This window comes from Contarinia nasturtii, unplaced genomic scaffold (genome assembly GCF_009176525.2).
Source record: "Contarinia nasturtii isolate CC-2019 unplaced genomic scaffold, AAFC_CNas_1.1 Cnas_scaffold_1037, whole genome shotgun sequence".
NCBI classification, from domain to species: domain Eukaryota; kingdom Metazoa; phylum Arthropoda; class Insecta; order Diptera; family Cecidomyiidae; genus Contarinia; species Contarinia nasturtii.
The window spans coordinates 3610722-3627297 of NW_022198383.1; the positions used below are offsets into that span (position 1 = coordinate 3610722).

The following is a 16576-nucleotide window of genomic DNA, read 5'->3' on the forward strand; positions in this document are numbered from 1 at the left end:
ATAATAATAATAATAATGTCATTGAACACCATTAAAAAGCGATTTTTTTCTTTTTTTCTCATTTTCTGTGCGTTGTTACTCGTTTAACTGCCCTTTTGAATTCTGTTGGCATAAATACCAACAAAAAATCGTACGGGCAAGTATGCCTTTTTGATGCTTTATTAATTTATAATTGCGCAGAATTTTGTCGCTACACAAACAGAATCTGTTTAACCGACAAAAAATTATGGAAAAAAAGGTTGAGTTTGGTTTATTTGTCCGGTAGTTAATTAACCATTTTTGTTAACCACGTTTATATTTTTTTTACTCGACACTTTTCACGAGCAGCCCGTATGTAAATGAAATTATGGACTGAATTGAATCTTTGAATATTAGCAGTGTTTTTTGTATAAAATCGACTATTATAAATGTTCATTTTGAAAATCTTAAATTTAAGAGTGTGTAATTTCATCGCATACAAAATCGTGACAGTCGCTCAAATTTTTCACACGGGATTGCACGATTGCATTATATTTTGCAAATAAAATTCAGGCTGGCCACATTTCGATCGAAAAATAACATTCGCATTGTTTGCATGGTCGCATTCGAAAGCAACTATTTTTTAATCGTGTCGCTGTCAATGGAGATGCACTTTTTGCCTCAATGATAAATATCTACTAGTTTTTATGCTGTTCTCATTAATACAAAATCGATGAAGTATTCAATATTTGTGTATGTACCACTGATATATTTTAATGAAATTAAATGCGCAACACAATGCCGACTCGTGTCTGTTCTACGCCCCGCTGTTTGTGCTGACGAAACAAAAATATTTACCGAGCGAAAAAAAAACTAATTAATTGATAAAAAAAGTGTATATGAAATGTCCATTAGAATCACTTGGTAAATAGAAAATAGATTGCCATTAGTATACATTAGATTGATATGGTTTAACTGAACAACATTTCATAATTAATCATTGAATGTCGGGAGGCAAGTGTATAAATGCCATCAATCACCTGATGAAAAGCATAAAACATACAACATAAATACATACCGTACTCAACACACACTTCAACCATTTTGAAATCGGAGCTTATGAAAACAATCGAAGGCATTTTAAAGAGGGAGATCATTTGCTTTACCCATAAATATTTTCTGTATCGAAAATGTTGCCATTCAAATGTGTGAAAAACAATGAAACCAAAAATGGAAGCCGGAAATGGCGTTCCGAATGGCTTACACCAGACAAGAAAGAAAACACAATGAATTCACAAAATTACAATAAATGTCAAATGGTCGTCCGGTTCGAGTTATCTGAATTTCACATATTTATTTACTTACGTACACAAATGATAAACTAGTCATTGGTTGATGATTTGTTCGGGATTGATGTCGGAATAGGTCGAAAATCAATATATCCTAGTTATGCATTCAAAATACTACATATCAAATTATCGTCTATACATAAATGCCATACGATTAATTGATTCAGTAGCGAATGGAAGCGAATATGTAAGGAGGAGTGGACGAGAGGCGGAGGATACATAGAGAGATTGTATGGTGACAAGAGGGAGCAAAGAGCTGAAGGCGAATTGCTCGTTTAAATGTCCCGAACAATGGTTCGCTTAAAATGACATATTGAACATTTATCAATAGCAGTGTCAATTTAATCGGAAATTCATTTAAAGCAAATATGTATTGGCTTAGTCGCATGATTTTGTCCACTGTTTCAAGCATCTAAATACATTTCAATTGCTAAAATCGATAATTTTAAAATTCAAACGCAAATATTTTGAAATTCAAATCAATCATGCGAATTTGTAGACCATTTATTGGCAAATAAAGCGTGAAAATACATCAAGCACTCATTGCATTTATTATTAGACATTTCAAATTAATATGGCCAATTTTAATGCAAATACATCCAGTATTCTTGCTTTAAATTGATAAAATCGAGTATTCAATCAGTTCATCGGTTTTTGGTTTTCCTATCTTCTGGCTGAGAATTTTTCTCTTTGCATCCAATTACGTCAATAAAATAGATACGGATAATTGAGCTTATGAAACATCATATTTTATTGGTCTCTCTCCTAGTATCCCTCTCTCTCTCTCTGAAAGAATCTTCTCTGTAATGGAGAAAACCAATTTCAATACGAAATTGATGTCTTAATTCCATTTGGGATTTAAAGTCATATTCAAATTTATTAAGACCCAACAAATGATGCAAACTTCAGCCATTTAAACAGCAACACTTTCAAATGAATTGCAACTAATTGAAAAGCACGATGTTTCAATTCGTTAAAGAAGCTTCATCGCAAGCATATGGATAGAGAAATGGAGTTTTTTTTCTTTTTCTGCGCCCGTAAAATACAAATGTCGCTCATAAACTATTTCCAACTCCAGTGAGCACTAAAATCCATTAGGAAATAATTTCAATGAGGATGTGGCGCGAGGACAGCGCTTTGTCTTGTGTGTGTTTTTTTCTCTAACGACGAAAACACGAATTATTATTAACAGTTGGAAAAGTTGGTCATGATTAAGTGCTCGAAAATCGAGAGAGCAAAAAAAAGAGAACGAAAGACGAAAAATGGAAGAGGAATGAGGGGGGCGAGGAACGAGTCAGAATGAGCACATTTCGCAGTCAAGCCATTTATATTTGTAAAATAATGTTGTGCATGTGTTGCAACTATATAATATGGCTGAAAATGAATAGAGTATGCTCCACTATTTCAATGACGCTGTAATGCATGCGATCATGTAAAATTTATTGAAAACATTTAGTACGCATATAATTTCTCGAGCAATACTTTAAGTAATTTGTTGTAACATTTGTTTGAAAACATCAACCAACATCGATATGCTGTTATCTCCATTGCATTCTCTCCTTTCCCCACTCGATCTCTCTCCCACTTTCTGTAAATTGTCGTCGGTGATATGTTGCTATTTCTATTGCTCGACGTGGCCAAACAACATGTTTTTCCACTTATGACATATCACAAATGAACAGACGCATGCAATCCACAATTCACACGACACATGATTACATTACTAACTCAATGTTCGCGTGCATGTTCGCCAACAATGTACACACAATTATAACCCGAACCAGAATCGGAATGTATTTACCATCGCATCTTTAATCTTTTTTCCTTTCCCCCCACTTCATCCTCACCCTCTCTCCCTCTCTTTCTGTTTATTTCTGTGAAACAAATATTAAACAAAACTTTCTGATTGCGATTTCCCGGGTAAACTTTTTAATGTGATACAAATTATGACGCTAATATTGTATGGTGGAAGTTATGGAAATTTGTTGCGAGTTTTCATATGTAATAATAATAATCATAGTTTGACGCGTTCAGTGATAAAAACCAAATTGAAAGCATGTATGTTATGTAAGTTTGGCCTGTAATCGTAACCGTCCATCGAGCAACAGTCAAAATATGAGAGCAACCCTTTTTTTTGTTCTCATTAAAACCCAGTAGCATATGAAACAAAACGGATGAATGTTTAATTGGATGAAGACCTGAACATTTATACGCTGATATAACAATAAACAAAACAAAAAAAATACTAATAAAGAGCGAAACACATGAACCGGATGCTTGAGAACCAATAAAAAACTTGAGCACGGAAAATGAGTGACAGACCAAATGAAAGCTAAAGAGCAAACGCATACACATGACGAGTGATTGTACTGTTTTCGTAATTAATAAGGGAAATGGTAACAACAGTTGAGGAACAACAACTGAATTAAAAAAAATCAAGGCGAACTGGGAAACTATACAAGTTCTAACAACAAAAATGTTTCAAATGGCTTTTGACGCTGACAAAAGCAACACACAATTTTTTTTCTTCTTGTTTATTTTCATTTACATTTTTACCACTTTTTATATATTCACTCTTTATGCACTTTAACAGCATTTTTATTTAATTAATATCTACTGTACTTGACCATATGGAGTTTTCTTTTCATTCCAAAGCTTTTCTACCATTCACTATTCTCCCACATCATCTTTTTTAATATTTGCAGCATTTGTTGGGAGTTAATACTTTAATTATACTGAAAGTACTCTTTTTTCATCGCTTTTCTTCATAATCCAATCTTTTGTAGTGAAGAGTTGCCATAAATCTCTCTATGTCTCACAACATAAAAAATTATATGAAATTGGCACTTATACTGAAGCCGCTTTTTTCAAATTCAGAAGCGATATAATTAATGTTTTATCGCACCCGGTTAATGATTCATTCGTGCCAGGTGAAAGTCAATTTAAAAAGTTCGTAAATTGAAATGTTCAAAAGTTGAAAAGTTGAAAGCAAAAAATAAAATCCAATTTGGTTGCCGCGGAGGCGGAAAGGATAGCGGGAGAGAGAAATTGATAAAAAAACCACATTCGTTGGATGACAAACTATGGTACAAATTCAGTTCGCATGACTGACTCCTACTGCGAGATTTATCTCATGTTTCAATACCTGAAAAAAAAATACTCGGTTTCACAGGCGAAAAAAAGTTTTTTTTTCATCCTGAAAAGTTTTTCAATTAGTACCTACAAGATCTTATTTCACGTACGTAGAAACCGGATTTAACCTGAAAACTAAAAAAAACTTTTCGCAACAAGAACCAAATTTACTCGCCCCGTTCGAGAACAGATTGAATCAATCTATGTGTGGATTCCGATAAATATTGAGTGCGATATATTTAAATCAATTTGTTGAGAGCAGTTGTAAAATGTATCCCAAATTCCAAAAACTGCATTAGAGAAAGGATGGAACAAAAAAAATGTGATTTTGTGTGTGACGATAAATCATGAGCATCAACAACCAGTCGGTGTGTGTCATAAACATCGAATTGTTTTATTTTATTTATACGATTTCTCGGTCGACGAATGAGTGCAGCACTAGAAAATGTAGGCCATAAATGCAATCAGTCCATGTGACTGAGCAATTAAAATGTTGATGGTAAAGCGGAAAAAAATTGGAGCTTCATTAAAATAATTTGTACGTTGGTTTGGTTTTGGATTTTGTGGCCGTGGTGATCACTAAGTTTTTTTCTGTTTGCTAAACCAACACCAGTTTAACATCAAAGCTGAAGCGTTAGCGGAAATGATTTAATTGAACATAAAGTATATACAACAGATTCATATGAAATGCGAAGTATGTGCGGCGATGAGGACGGTGAATTTATGGTCGTTTCAATTTGTGCATATTTGCAAACGCAAACCATCGATTTGACCTGCATGTCAAAACTGATAAAATGTAACCATTTTGCCGTAATAGTTTTCAAGCTGTCGCAACGTATGCAATCAGAGGCGCAGCCCACTCACACGATAGAATACAATAACAGTTGGTCATAATGAAGAAACACTGAACACATTTTATTGTCTAGTGTGCGTATGTGTATGCTGCGAGATTTCAATTTCAATTAAAAATGAACACCAATGGAAAAATAAATATGCAAATGATGTCGACGCATTGATATACGTGTTTGAATGGATGGGCCCGTGAGGAAATTCATGCAATTCTAGTGTTTCTAGTATTTCTAGTGCGTGAAGTTGGCTCCTTCATTTACAATATGTATAAAAAAAATGACTGCGAACCAACTTTACGCACTAGAAACACACTGCTGGTTCTGCTAGTTCTTCTAGTTTTTCTAGTATGAATATCCTCTTGGATGGGCCTAACAGTAACAGTGTATTCAGGAGTTAAGGAAATGTACATTTCAATTTAATTGCATTTTATGTGCAGTGTGACTCATTAAATCACTTTATATGGCCAACGCAAATCAAGTGATTGATTGACATATTGAGACCGGCCACAATGTGGACGATTTTAATAGATTTTGTTCGTTCATAAATATGTAATTGATGGAATAGAGAGAAATAGCGAGAAACGCACAGAGAGAGTGAGGGGGAAAGAGAACGTCAGATAAAATTAGAAGACACATAGAGAGTAATGATAGAAGAATGACACATATCATTGATCATCTACTAATATCTATTATTAATATGTACATATGTGTCACTTCGGCCTATTTTTTTCAAAAATCTATCACCATTACAATTGTAATAGCTGTAATATGTCCGGAATCTGGGGAATATTGATGAAATAAATCGCTTTTCTATACTCACACACAAATTGCATGCCATTTGAATTTAATGTTCGTTCGAATTGAATCAACAAAATTGCCGTGATTTTTTCCATACTAAATTGGCGATATTATTTTCTTATCATTCCAGCAACAGCAACCGATATAGTCGAAGCTTTTCATTCAAGCGTCTGTTGGCGATAGATTGGATTTTGATGAAGTTTCATGGATTTTCAGGTAAAATTTTGCAATTTTCGGTGTTGGAACGTTTGTGTGGTTTTAAACTTACTCTTCGATTTAATTGTTTTACCATTTATTTCATTGTCTTCATTGTTTCGTTGAATATGGCACACGCAAATGCAATATCTTGCCACCCATTTTGTTCACTCTCACGTTGATTTGATGGAAATATACATTTCGAAAACAATTGATATTGAAATGTGGTTTACAAGTTATATTCGACCGCAATAGGGAATTGATCGTGATATAGAACTGAAAACGGCAAACAAACGGTTTCATTTTCAATTTTCAAAAGTTTCGATGAAATTAAACAAAAGCCGTCTGATTTCGGTGTGCGGTTTTAAATCAACAACTCAACTTTGAGTAAACAAGTTAGTCTCGTATATGCAATGCGAACAAACCAGTTGAAAATGTTCGAAAAAAGTTTTTTCCACCATGTTTCCACATATATCGTCGACGAGAAATCTTGCAGCTGCATTTGAGAGTCGAGTCGAGAGACTGTTCAATGTAGATTTGTTGAATTGAGAAAAACATTTTGATTTGTATTTTTGCCGAAGGTGATCACATTCGAAAATCGATTTGTAAAAGAGAGTTCAACTACCTAAACCTAATGAAAATTCACATCGAAAATGTTAGCTTTTCAATTTTAGATTTTCTATTGAAATCACTCAGCCACAGATAAATATCGATATTGACAATGCATCGAAATTTGAATGTTTTAATGAATGAATGTCGTTTCTTCCATGGTACCATGTGTGTTCGTTTCATCATTTCTTTTTTACTTGCACACTCAAATGACAGTTCCCTAAATTAAAAATCACATTTTCAAAATCGGAACGATAATGGCACTTATTTTAAACTAAAAGCTGCCAAATGTCATTCGAAAATGGATTTCCGTGTGTACGCCGGGCTTTTTTATTGTTTAGATGAATTTGTAATGCAAAATGCATATTCGAAATGCGATGCATTTACACTTTATGCCATTCATGAGAAATACACAATAAGCATTTTCCAACAGCCACAACGAATCGATACAATCATTTGTCAATGCATATGACACGGCACGAAAGATAGATTTAAAAAGTACCGACCACGATTGAATGAAAATTAAAAGCCATAAATATTGAACTAATAATTCAAGTGATAGCGTTTTTGTGTGTGTTTTTTTACTGTCGAAAATTGAGAGATAACGCCATTTTGTAAAGCTCGTAAAATGTGCTACAATTGATGCATATTTTGAACAACATCTTCTGGCGAATGACTGTGTATCCTGTATTCAATGCATTTAGAAGTGAATATTGCCAACTAACAAAAACACACATTATGTATGTTGTGTGTAGAGAGAGAGAGACTGTCACATGAATTTATTGACATGTACAACCATAAATGTACACGTCGTCATGCAGACGTGTTTTTAATAGACGATATACACATGCACATATTCAAAATCGTTTGCAAGAAGCATATTTTTTAATGGTTTTCGGTCTTAAAGGGTATATATATTTGGGTGAGTAAAATGGCACGTAAACTGAAACGGATAAAGGTGGAGCTTTTGAATAAAAAAGCGACTTATATGTCGTGCCATAATGCAAATGGGAAATCCATCCATTTCATATTAGAGGTTCTTGTTTATTTTGCATTGAGAATTTTGTTTTGCAAACAACAACGATGAGCGAGCAAGCGATTGCGAGATCGTGAAGGGAGAGAGATAGAAAAAGAGAGAATAAAAAAATAAACGATAAAAAATGGCGTTGAAACTTTAGCATGGCGTGTCTTTCGTTTGCACGTCGTTTATATTTGTTGACCTATATATAAATTTTCCTTCCATTTGAATTTTTTTTTTTTCGCTCTCTCTTCGGTTTGTTTTCCATCGCCAATGCATTCGAAAGCCATCCATCTCTTGAGCCACGCCAATAAAATACATTTTTACCGATTTTATTTCATTTTTTTTTCTCTCTCACTGATGTTAAGTTATATTTATCAACAACATTCTATCACCGGTTTCCACGAAACATGCATCAAGAATGTATTGGGTGACAAGTGTGTGTGTGTGTGGTGCGCTCAACACCATCACCACGTTCTTTATGCCGGCTTTATACCAGCATTTCATTTCAATATAAAAAATTGACTGTTTGGCGTTCGCGCGCTCTAGAGCTTTCGACTTTTGCATCACTCTAGCTGCGGGTGGAAATTCATTTGATTGGAATGGAGTGGCAGTGCCATCGTCATTCTGGCATTGATATATTGCGATTTATATGTGCATTTTGTGACAATAAAACACATTTTCTCTTTCTCTCTCTCTCACACGCACACATTCCGCGCTCGTCGTTCAAAGTAGCACAGTGAACGATTACAACGTGACTATTTTTCGAGACAACCGTGGCATAAGCACACACAGACACATATCGGTGTCACAGAAAACCAATCCACAAATTGAATGCAAATCCGAAAACAGCAAGCAAAGTGAAAAAAAAACACAACCTTTGCATACTCACATGCAAAACATGCATAGAATTACCGTTCTAATGCTTTGGGTTTTTGATCACGATATTGTGACGGAATTCTATTCTCTTATACTTTAGCAGATTAGCACATACATTATTCAAACGATTTAGAAGCCGAAAAAAGCGAATGGTCTTTAATTCATTAAAAAAAGTGCATATCTCTTATTTATTCACTGTGAAACGGCAATCCATTCATTCGCACAAAACGGCAAATTCACTTTGAAAATGTGGAAATTCACTTTTCGTGAATAATGCAAACATGTTGTTCGATTTACTACTTAATAATGTGCATATGCTTCGGCTACTGGAAGGAATGTTTTGAATCAATGTTTCTGCGATTGCATACCGAGCGGCGAAAGCATTTGTCAAAAATGAATGCATGAGCCGAAATAACTGATTCCAGGTTTAAGCACCAGTTTCGAAAACTCACATCAAATCATTTGAATTTTGTTTGGCTTCTGTTTGGGATTGAATTCAGGTACAAATAAGTGTGTGGATGGATATAGAGAAAGAGAGACAGAGCAACGAATCTGGTTAAATTCTTAAGTCATTGGGTTGAGTGATTTGCTTTTCAATTCGTAGATGTGTGCCCTTTAGCTGTGATTTCATTGTACATTTCCACGGAATTAGCTTTGTCAATAAAAGATTCAAAATGGGAGCATTTCATTTGAAAATGCGGGGGCTACTTTCATTTTATACTTTACTTATATTTTCTTTTTCATTTAACTAGTGGAATTTGTTTGAGTTTCAGTTTCGCGAGCTTAACCATTTGAGAGGATCTACCGTTTTGAGATGGTGTATCTATTGCTTTTGCGTTTGGAGCTTTTAATAATTTCAAATTAAATTTCTCCGAGCAACCGGATAAAGTTTTCATCTCATTTTATTCAATACATAAATATTCTTTTCATTCAAAATGATTGCCTTTGCATCTGTAGTAAGTTTCAAGAGTTTAATGTGAATGAGAACTTCATTTATTAACTATTAAATGGTTTGACATTCACATTTTCTTTATGGTTCATTAAGCGTGTACATGATATGAATGACATGAAAATGAGTAACATTTTAATTACTTTTCACATCGCTCTTCAAACTCATTCGATGCACGCTCTCACTTGTGTGTATATACATTTTGAAATGTGAATGTTACGTTGTCACAAACAAATTGCCACGATAAATAGCAAATATCATGAAAATAGAATGTCAGAGATTCTCTTTCTGGGAGGGGGAAAGGGGAGAGCGAGAGAAGAAAAAAATAATATCGAAATGATGATGCAAAACTACATGTTAAGAAAATGCAGTGTTTTGCTTTTGGTTTGCATTTCTGGTAATGGCTTGTCTCATCTTACCATATATTTGTCACATTCAATGTCCTTTGCATGTATGTATAAACATATAGAATGACAGGGAGATGACGAGGGGGATGTTTTGATACTACATAGCATATTAGCCAGTATTAAAGACAACCACAGTTCGTTTGACTTCATTGTAAAATAGAATATTCAAAATACCGCATTCACTCTCTCTTACATACATACACACACAGTCACGCATTCCATGCAAACAAGATGCCAATCCAGTTTCTTTCTCTATTTCATCGCCTTCAATGTGTATGCCACACAAAACGTCAAGTGTATTTAGCATTCAGTATTTATGATATGAATATTGTATATATTTCATCTCGTGTGCTTCATTACACGACTGCACTGAACCATGGCGGGGATTCAGAGGATACAACATCCAAAATAAAATACACGGTCTATTTCTCCGTTTGATGAGCACCACTTTTTGAATCATACGAATGCATGTGCATGAATTTCGACATCGCAGCGCAAATAGTTCCAAAAATAACAGCTCGGTTGTTGGCAGATGAAAGCAAATACAACTTTGACACACTCAACTACAGAATCGCTTAAGATAAGCTCTCGGGTCTCTCGTTTATATTTAGGAATTTCATTAAATTTTCATTTTCAGAGCACATTACACACTATAAAAGCAAAAAAAACGAACTAACGAATATAATCGCTATGGCCGTTGCATTTCGTTTCAATTTAAAATTCACTTCGGTCCATACATTGAAAGACACGGTATGTGTGTGTGTGTGGGAACGTTTTTGTTTAAAAGCTCCAGGGTATAATTTATATTTGACATCCGGCTAAAGTCAGAAGAAAAAAAAAACAATTTCCTGAACCACAAATAAAGTTCAAAAAAGCAACCTTAAAATGTTTTCGCTGCATTTCACATTTCAGCATAAAATTGATAATGGCCAACGGCACAATGCACATGAAAATCCATCAATTTTTACATTCATTTGATGGAATGGCATGATTTGATTATCAATTACACGGGCTTTTATTTCAAAAATTAAAATTTTACTTTCGCCGTTTGATGTAACACTCAACATTATAAATTCCACGTGGAATTTCGAGCGATATAAACTTTTTCCATTTTATGGTCTAGCACTTTTTTTCAACAAACTTCTTCCATACACTCGCTCGCTCTCCCAGTTATCCTTTCTCTCCTCCGTCCCCCATCTCTCTATTCATCTTCTTCTCATTTAATTTATTTATTTAAATTGGTCATTTGCATTTTCAGGATTTAACGTGTACGATGTGAGAAAAATATTGCATGAATGCTCTGTCAGAGAAGAAAAAAAACTACACGAAACTAAACATATCGTAGAGTTGTTTTTAATTTCTTTTTTTTCACACTTTTTATCCATATTTTAACCACTTCGATGTCTGTTTCTGTCTCATTCCCCCCTCATTTTATTTACTTCTCCTCTCGTTTCAATTCGTTCTTCCCAAAAAATGCATTTGATTGCTCAAGAGAGCGCAAAAAAAAACAAAATCAACGAAGAATTGTTTGGATGCTTTCGAGATAAAAAAACATCAACCGATTCCATGCAGTTATTCTTCTTCGTTGTTTATTTCAGTTCTGTAAACTAGAAACACAATGGCCGACCGAGAAATGAACAAGAAAAAGCAAATCCGAACAAGAATGGAGTCAGATTAAAATGATGCAAGTGAGAAAAAACTGATATGAAAGCGTTGAGCAAAAGTGTCCGAATGTGAGAACTAAAAATACAAAATACACGCTTTTCGCCATCAACACGACAAAAGCAAAATACAAAAATTCAAATTAAAATCCAGTGGAAAGTGTGATTATGTATGCAAAGAATAAAAAAAAGGATTCAATTCTATAAAAATGTACGAGAGATTGTTGTACTCGGAATCGGATTGTAGCACACAGTAATGGTCGGCCGAGACTTGGTAGTATTTTAACTTTCGAGATGCATTTACTGCTGCTATTTTCATTACATTCTATGTCTTTCTATTTGTTTTAACTCAGTTCTCAGCCGCTTTCGGTCTTTTTTTTTCGTTTTTAATTGTAATTTAAATTTGTTATGTGCTATTCGTAGATGAATGGGAGAGAGGCGTTGGTAAAAATAGTGTTGATGCAAAGTAATAGTGGAAAAGAGTCTGATTTTGAGGATTGCGAACAAGTGCGCACCAATCTAACGATTGTGAACGAAATTGAATGTTTGTCTCGTTTACACATTCCTCTATTATTCGTTTCGAATTTTTCCATTTTCAACATGTAGTGCATACAATAGATTATTTGCTTTTTACGAGTAGTGAAAGGACTGAAAGGCAGACGGGCGCGCATATGACATAATAAAAGGCATAAATATTATGAAAACGAGCGTAGGAGACGACGCGTTCAAATTACGTGCGACTTTGTCGACATGAGGCGCAGAAAAAATAACACAACAACCAAATCGCTCCTCATCAACAATTTGAGTGATTAAAATATTGCTTTTTCTGACATGAACATTCATTGTTCTCTCGCTCTCTCTTTTCAGTTTTGTTTCTTTTTTTCTGTCGTATAATAAGGGTATTTGTGTACAAAACGATGATGGAAATGGCCTTTTTACGCTTCTGCCAACAATGATATGGCTTGAGAGAAAAAATGGTATTGTAAACAATAGAAGAACGAACCATTTAATACCGTCACCGTATCGAATTTAGGCAAACACGTATTCGAACACATAATGGAACATTCATTCATTTACCTTTCATATGCATATTCTTATATGCGACATGTTGGAGTTTTTTTTTTCCGGCTCCATACTGTCACTCACTTTCATTATTTACATTTCTCAATTAAAAGGATTTGAATCGCTTCCGTACCTTTTTTTTCTAAATGCAAAACCTCGTTCGCACCTTGTGTCTAAACTTTTTTACAATCAGTGACAGTAAAAAATAGCACCGAATGAATTTTAATGAAAATCGAAATCAATGCAAAAACAGCCGATTCAACTAACAAAAGACCGAGATTTTGTGCGGTGTGAGCGTTCGGATTGCATGAATGCTACAATCTAATTTATTAGTGAAAGTATGCTCGGAACATCACTGGTAAATGAGCGAAAGATATAGAATGCGCGCGAGACAGAAAGAGTGAGAGATAGAGTGAGAAATCCAAATCGAATTAGCTAACGCGGAGTAAACGAGGATATATGCCAACATAAAATCCCCACATTACACACACAAATTCTAATTTGAATTGAAGGAGAGAGTATGTAATTCAAAAATGTTGCATATTTAAATTAAATTGCGATGGTTTTTGCTCTATTTCTCATCATTTATGGTTGCTTATCGGTAAAAACTGGTTGCTGCGTAAACAATCGTATTAGAAAATCCATATTGCACCCCCTCGTTTACGTTCGAAACGCCGGTATTTTTCATTTTATACATATATTCGGATTTGGATTGCGAATACTCATTAGAAAATAAATTGAAGTAATAATGGTGGCCACAAGAACCGCACTCTTGCTAACACCAACATCACCACCGCCGTGCTGCATATAAATATACCAAATGAGCGGTAGAAATGGGAAAATTAAATAAAATGCCTTAACGAAAAATTATAACATAATTATCACTGACTCGTTGTCAGGCTGTTTCTTGTTTTTTTTTTTTTTGTGAAAACTTTCAGCTTGTCTAACACGGCTGTAGGATTTTTTTTCATTCGTGTACAGTTTTTTCGCGTATAATCAGTGTTGGTTGGTTTTATGATTTTTTATGGATTCAAATTGCCAGTGGGTCAATATGTGTGCGTGTGTAGTTCCATCGCCCGCAATATTATAATCGTTTGTCTATTCCCCTTTTTTTATTCGCATAGTCACGTTACGTTCCCAGTACCAGGAAGTACTGAAATATGCCATGCTCATTCAACGCTATTTCCAATCAAACAAAAATCGCTTCTGAATTGAATAGGGAGAAAACATGCCATCGCTACCAATTGCAATGATTAATAGCAATCACAATGGAATAGACAACAAATTTTCACTCAAATTTTTTTCATCATCACTCATTCCGGCCGTCAGTTTGGATGAGCGCTATTTGGGCGCGCACGGTTTATCGTTCTTTTTTTTAATTTTCCCTGTAATCGTCGATAAGGAACATGTTTTTATCATTCACGAACTAGTTGAACAACAAAAAAACGTCATTTGAAAATATTTTATGAACTCAATGCTTCACAAAACGAAAAAAGTTGAAGAAAAAAAACTGAAAGTTGATGAAAATGGAAGATAGAAAATGAAATGCACGCGAAAATAATTCTCGAGTTGAGCGTTCAGTGTTTTTTCATCATTAAATCGGCTCGCTTGATCTTGAGGCACAATTTCTTTTTCGGTCGGTCCGCTTATATCTATCGCGATGTATACACTGTGTCGGTTGATGAAAAACGACACTTTACGCAGTATTCAGCGGAAACGTGTAATCAACAACTCAAGACTTTGACTCTCAAGCGAAACACGCTTATTACCACTGCAGAAATGCGACGAGAGTAAGAGAGAACAGACTTCTGTTTATGAAGCTTTGCAGCCCAGTTGTGACGTTCCCTTATTTTTTTTTCAGTACGCTCTTTATTCTGTTTCATTTTTTTTTTAATTTTTTCTCTTGTCTTATTTATGCGTCGCGCTTATTTTTCCTCATCATAATTTATTCCATTTTGAATTTTTTTTTTTGTTTTGCTTTGCTACCACGATGCCTCACGAGTTTTGTTGTTTTAATAATTTATGATGTTTCACTGATTAATATCCTAATTTGGTTTTATGTCTTGCAACATTTTTTATTTTTCGCAATGAGACTCTATCTTAGTTTGACACATTTTAAAATTGTACAACAATCAAGCATTCAGTTTTTGTCATTATTCAAGAAATGGCTGCAAGGTAGTAGAGTATTATAGATTAGGTTTTGTCACAGAAAATGATGACCTCAAGTCGAATTTAAAGCAATTCATTCACTCAAATACGCCACTGTCACGGCCAACTTGCGTCCAGGGAGCTCATTATGATGATTTATTTTTCAGCAAAAAAAAAAAAAATGCATGTCTCGCGCGACTTAATATGTTGGCACAGAACAGAATGAAAAGTAAACAAAGCAAAACATTGTCTGAAGAGGGAAACACCTAGAGACAGAGAGATGAGTCAAATCAAAGAAAAGCGACTAAGCCTCTGGATAAAATTTATAAATTCCGTGCGTTCAAGTTTAAGATGTAATTAGTATTTTTTCATTTTTAATTATCTTTGAGCAGAAAAAAAAACTTTGCACAAAAGAAGAGTCATGTATACTTATGACTGCATTTGATATATACGTTCTTAATGTTATTCATTTCAGTACATTTGAGGTTTCGCAGTTGTTCCAAAAAAATGTGCTCGAACAATATACGTTGGCGTGGAAACGTGGCATTTTTCATCCATATTATCATGCGTTCCTTTTGTTCGGCGCTATTAAGGAAGATTATTTTTTTCGTGGTTCTTTGTCAGCCGTTTTTTAAAGAAAAAAAATAAAATCTGGCACAGACAAAATCACTCTCAAAAAAATATGCTTTTCAAAAAGCTAAATATTGTATCTATTTAGAATGTTCAAGGCCCATAGAAATAAGAATAAAATGAATATAAGGTTTCAAAAAGCGCACGAAGACATAATTTCGTAACCGAATTAAATTATTACATGGTAAAAGATTGTTTTCAATGACGCACACAAAACGCAATAAATTGAAAAGCGAAATTATTTCATGCAAAAAAAAAATCGGTATGGGGAGCTCAATGTGATTTTCCGATTTTCCCATGAGAAGGGCGAACACGAAAAATCACATCAAAAAACGGCAATTATTACAAACATTGATCCATTCTGTGGCAGATTGACAAACTCACAACAATGTCAACACAAATTTGAGTAATTAATTAATTTGTCAGAGAATGCGATAAGACATAGGCTCAGAAGCAGTCTCATTTAATAATTTCTTTTTTCTACCTTTGGTAAAATCATGCCGAATAAATTGTTTGAATAGACGTAAAAATAGCAACACGCGACATCTACCCTTCGCCATGAATTGAGAAAAGTGAACAAAGAGCGAGCATCACATAAAATGTTCATCGTACATCGAACGTTCTTACACTAATTAAATTCATTCCACGGCCTATTTCGCTTTTTCGCTTCCATTCTATATCTATCACTCCAGCTCCTCGGAGGAAGTGAATAAAGGAGCGCGCGTGTGTTTATACAGATACCGAAAAACGGATGTTATATTCAAGTCAACGTGCGCGGTTGCTCTCAAGTGAAAATGCGATAAGAATTGAATGATGATTACGTTTTTTGGCGTCACCATAAAATCCATATTCAATGGCAAGAATATATCGACTTTTGGGGTTTACGACATTCTACACCATAGTCTCTAAAGCATTGAACAATAGCACCGGCAA

General features: G+C 34.5%; 1 protein-coding gene across 3 annotated transcripts in view; it reads left to right on the top strand.

The window, feature by feature from the left end:
- The window catches only part of LOC116344503 (teneurin-a), a 383641-nt gene that overhangs the window by 67032 nt on the left and 300033 nt on the right, over window positions 1–16576 (top strand). For all 3 annotated transcript variants that reach the window (XM_031773083.1, XM_031773085.1, XM_031773084.1), the window contains exon 2: window positions 6216–6301. The gene's annotated coding sequence lies outside the window, so the exon portion shown is untranslated. The remainder of the gene's footprint in view (window positions 1–6215; window positions 6302–16576) is intronic.